General features: G+C 47.0%; 1 pseudogene; it reads left to right on the plus strand.

Annotated features, from left to right (window-relative positions):
• The first annotated feature begins 433 nt into the window (after positions 1–433).
• LOC143942337 (cytochrome b-c1 complex subunit 8 pseudogene) lies at positions 434–788 on the plus strand (annotated as a pseudogene).
• The last annotated feature ends 4696 nt before the right edge of the window (positions 789–5484 follow it).

Here is a 5484-nt window from a genome sequence, read left to right on the forward strand (position 1 = left end):
CAGCACAAATCCAACCCTACCCCTCTCATACATTCTGCACTATTCCATTGCAAACAACACATTCAAATGCATTTAATCTCTGATCACCAGACATATCTGAAGAAATTCAGGGCAACCCATTATACACAGGGAAATAGAGCTGGTAAATTTTTAGCTACCTATATATGCAGAAAACAGCAAAAAGCTAAATTAACCCAAATAATTGATCCCAACATAGCTACACCCATACACAACCCAACAGATATTTCCAACACATTTCAAACACAATACTACAAACAACTATATCATTTAAAATCAGACCCTTCAACACGCCAACCTACTGATATTGAGATTAACAATTTTCTCCGATCTGTCAAACTCCCGTCTATAGATGCAGCTATGCTGCTGTCTTTAAATTCTGATATTTCAGTTCTCAGTAGTCCTGAGTTTGGCATTGAGGATGCAAGCAACTAAACCATGGGGGTGCACTTTGGAGACCTCGCTAAGGTGCGACACGTCATCACTTTCACCTTATCTCCTTTTGAGCAGAGGGCATTTGCCCAAGTTTTTTTAAAAGGCAATCCCAATGTTTTACAGAGATGCGCATCAAGCTTCCTGACTGTAGTGCCACCCTTTGCTTTGGCATACATAACCTACCACTGGGGCACAAGAGAGCATGAGAGATTGAAGAGGAAGGACCCTGCCTTGTATGAGAACGACCAGTAAAGACATCTGAACTGGCTCTATATCCATCCTGAACTCTGACCCTTTCCTGCACTCTGTGTGGAAGCATATTTATTGGGATGTCTAATTGTACCTTAAATTCTGATATTTCAGAAAAATTAATTCTTCAGGCCATTAATTCATTACCTCCCAACAAATTGCCAGGAGCAGACAGCTTCTCAGCTGAGTACTACAAGGCTTTTCAGACCACACTAGTGCCATACATGTGTATGACTTTTCAACAAAGCAATCTCCTCCACCTCTTTTCCTGAAGGGATGCTCCAGGCTGTTATAGTGGCTCTGCCAAAACCAGGGAAGAAACTAGACACCCCCCAGAACTTCCAGCCTATATCCCTCCTCAATACTGACAATCTATGCAAAAATTCTAGTCAACAGATTGGCGGAAATAACCCCTTACTTAATAAGAGCAGACCAAGTAGGTTTTGTGAATCGACAGCAGGCCCCAGATGGTACCCGTAGGGTGTACAATCTTATCAAAATTGCAGAAACTCATAAGGTGCCAACAGTGTTCCTGACATTAGATGCTGAAAAAGCATTTGACCGCATTCACTGGGGGTACACCTTCACAAATTTGGATTCACAGGACCTACAGTATGAACTCAGCAATTTCAGCACTATATACAGTGCTGATCGCGTGGGTATATACCTCTAATGCTATATCAGATACATTCTACATTACTAATGGTACCCGTTAGGGGTGCCCACTATCCCCTTTGATCTTCTCACTGGTGATGGAGCCCCTGGCAAAGATAATTAGAAGGGATAATTTTATCAAGGGCATTCGAGTAGCTGACAAGGACCAACAAATTGGCTTATTCGCAGATGATGTGGTATGAACCCTAACATCCCCAGTTATCTGAATGGAATAAGGCAATTCAGTCTAACTATAAATATTCTCATTGCACAAATCATTGAGACCTAGCTCTGAAACTCTTACATAGGAGTTACTTGACACCTCTAAGATTATTGTACATTTTCAAAGACGCTCCTAACCTATGCCAGAGCAACTGTGGCTCCAAAAGAACATTATTCTGCTTAATGTGTGAATGTAAATCTTTGAGGAGTTTCTGAAACTCAGTATTCTCCCTGATAGCGACCGTTACAGGAGTTATCTCCTGTCCTAAATCTGCTTTAGCCCCAGAGGCGGCTCTCCAATTAGGCAAATTAGGCGATCACCTTAGGCCTCACGATCGCAGGGGCCTCGCCATCGCCGAATTTGCCCGATATGTGTAGAGTGCCAGGATCCCTATCCCTTGCTCTCCCCACCAGCCGCCGGCAAATGACAGGTGCGGTCCGAGAAGGAGACCTCCTTCACCCCCCCTGCTTGAGCCGCCGCTGAAAGACTGGAGGGTTCTCTGTGCTTCCTGCCCATTCCCCCTCCAGAGCAGCAGAAGATCGGAGCGGCTGTGTCTGTGTGCACAGAGAGAGCAGCAGCAGCAGCAGCAGCAGCAGCAGCAGCAGCAGCTGTGGGCTCTTCTCCCCTCTCCTCCTCTCATCACTGTAGTCGGGAGCTGTGCTGGCTATGTTTCTTCCCCCTCCTTCTTATCGTGCAAGAAAAAAAACACTAAACTGAAGCAGAGAGAAGAATTGTGAGAATTGTAGTCCCGAGGTCTGGACATTGCAACTCCATTGGAAGAAACTGCAGCCCCCAGCGTGTCCAGCTGAAGAGGAGGGAAAGAGAGCCAGGAGCTCAGGAGAGCTTTTGGGGAAGTGCACCCAGAACTCCAGCGAGAGAGAGAGAATCTTATTGCACTGCACCACCAGGGAAAGACACACAGCCTAGTACCATCCCTTGTGAAGAAAAGCATGAAGTTATGTCCAGAATACAGATCTGGGTGCTACCCAGCGGAATCGCCACAGGCAACCCAGAATGAGCTCTATCCCCAGGTATGGTAAGAGGCTCGGTCGGCCATTATCTACTGCCATCTATAGGAACTGCCCACCCTGTTATTCTTTGGCCCGAAGGGTGCTTTCGGACTGGGGCGTCAGCAGCAAAGCGCCGCTATTTTTAGCGGCCATTTACCGTCGTTTTTGCCGAGGATTTCAGCTGCTAGCTGGGCGCTTTTAACCCCCAGTAGCAGACAAAAAAGGGTTAAAACCACCTGCAAAGCGCCACTTTGCTGGCAGTTCAGCAGCGCTGGCCATTAATTTCCATGGGCAGGAGCAGTGGAGGAGTGGTGTATACACCGCTCCTTCACCACTCCAAAGATGCTGCTTGCAGGAGTTTTTATAACATCCTGCAAGTGCAGCACCTCAGTGTGAAAGCACTCGGGCTTTCACACTGAGACTGCAGGGGAGACGTTTTTCAGGTGCTTTACAGGTGCTATTTTTAGCCCAAAAGCGCCTGGAAAACGCCTCAGTTGAAAGGGGTCTTATACTGCCTGCAGGCCCTATTCACAGCTGCAATATGCACCAATGATTAGAGATGAAGATTTCAGACTTAGTGCTAGTTTACACTGCAACGATGTCCGACATTGAATGCGATTTGTACCACACTGCAGTACAAATCGCATGCAATTTCTGTGCAATGCGATTTCAGCCATACAGCTAGTATGGCTGAATTCACATTGCATTCAGACCAAACTCGCACAGGACCCCTTTTCTGATCCGCAGCAGAATCGTAACGCATGGGTTTTCCCACCCATACAATCAGATTCCTGTCCGAATTTGCAGTTTGCACTGTAATATGTGAACTGATTTGGGAGTGTCATTAACTTTTATTTAACACTCCCAGCAGTTTGTGCCATCGGGAGACATGTGATATGGGAATCCACAGTGGGTTTGCAGGTGTGATGCGAGAATCCTGTGAATCCACTGCGGGTTCCCACATTGCAGTGCAAACTGTCAATTCAGACATGAATCGGATCACATGGGTGTGAACACCCATGTAATCCGATTCTGGTGCAGGCCAAAAAAGGGTCCTGCACAACTTTGGTCCAAATGTGATGCAAATTCAGCCATACTATCTGTATGGCAGAAATCGGATAGCACAGACTTCACATGTGATTTGAACCAAGCCGAAAAACCTCCCTATAACAGTGGTCCCGAGGCTATGGCCCACACTACCATATTACGGCTTAAGCCGCCACCTCAGGGGCCAGGATAGGGGGCAGTAAAATCCTAATCCCCAGCCACTGGCTGGGGATTCTGATTTTTACAGTGCTGAATGTGTTTTTTTTTTGTTTTTTTTTACACACCAATCCACTATAGCAGCTAGGAGTATGTGTACTTTAGTAAAGCCGACTGTCACCTTTAATGTGGAAATGTTTCAAGTGGCTGTGAAGCCACCTATCATTTCCACCACTGCCACGATGTGCAACCCCCTTCACCGTGTTTACTGGGCATCACTGTCCCACCTGTGGGCCCGCTGCTTTTATGGTGGGTGGCACTGAGAAGGGTGGCAAGAGCTCAGCAGACCTTCGTCTACTTAGCCACCCTCCTGTACACAGACTGGGAAGTGTCATGCATGACGTTAGGGGCGGGCTGGGCCAGGGGCCACAGTGACAATTGCCCCCTAGGCCACCCTAACCTATGGTGAAAACAGCCGGCAGCTGCTGCCCACTGCCTTTATTTTTTTCTCTCCTGTAGGAGGTTGGGCCGGTGGCCGTTGCATTTCGGGAGTTGTAGTCCACACTCAAGTCCCCAAGCAGTGCAGAGGAAACTACAACTCTGGTGAGGCTGCATTGATGTGCACTGATAAGGCGGCACTGGTGAGGCTGCATTGAAAAACCAGGTGGGCATGGATGAGCTGATTTGGTGGTTCGAAGGGGCCACCTGACTGGACAGGCTGCCAGCCCTCCCCTGTATGACGTCACTTCTTGGACCGGGGATAAGTAAACAAAAATCCTTGCACCGGCCCTGCACAGTTTGTTGTTGCCATTTAAACAGGGACCCCACCTTCTATCGAGTGCATTTCTTTGAGTGCACTCAAAAACCACTAGGAAACTGCTATTTCTTTAGACACATTTAGATTACAGTTGTATTGCTAAATATTGATTTACCTATTCTATTATTAGTTTTTCTGCTATTGATATATAGCTGCTTTTATAGATATATTTGTTTACCTTTATTACCTGAGTTCTACTCTGCTTTGTGCACTTTTTATCATTTGTGCAAGTTCCTAATTATAGACAAATAGTGTAGTTTATTGCTTATATCCTACAGTAAAGTGAAAGGTACTATACACTACTCGTGTCTGTAGTGATTCAATCAACCACGTGTGTCAGCGGGTGTTCTTGGAGTTGAGACGCAGAACAGGGAACCCAAAATTACCAAGCGGCTCCTGTAGTGCTACACACATTATCCCAGTTTTGATTGAAAGGGGACCTTAACATAGGGTGACCAGATGTCCCCGGTTTCAGGGGACAGTCCCCGGATTGAAGACACTGTCCACGGACCAAGTCTGTCCCCGGGTTTGACTTCAACAGGAGTTAGGGCAATTTTCAAAGAGAGTCAGTGCAGAATAAAAAAAAATAAAAAATCGGAATTACACCCCCCCCGCTCCTACTAGCTTAGGGGGGTGTATTTTTTCTATTATCTGTGCCCCTTTCTGATGATGATGTGCTGGTCAGAGTGGATGGACTATTTCTTCCGTTTCCGGGATATGCCCATTCAGCTCCGCTCACATGCTCTTCTGCCTTGGCTCAAATCCCAGCCAGTCATTTTCCTCCGCTGCCCACCTAGTAGTAGCCGGGGCCCAGAGAGTGAGATCCGAGAGGCTGTGAGGCCGGCGGAGGCGACAGGCAGAGAGAGGCAGCTGAG

The sequence above is a fragment of the Lithobates pipiens genome, unplaced genomic scaffold, assembly GCF_037356315.1.
Source record: "Lithobates pipiens isolate NorthernLeopardFrog02 unplaced genomic scaffold, aLitPip1_a1.2 Scaffold_10, whole genome shotgun sequence".
Lineage (NCBI taxonomy): Eukaryota > Metazoa > Chordata > Amphibia > Anura > Ranidae > Lithobates > Lithobates pipiens.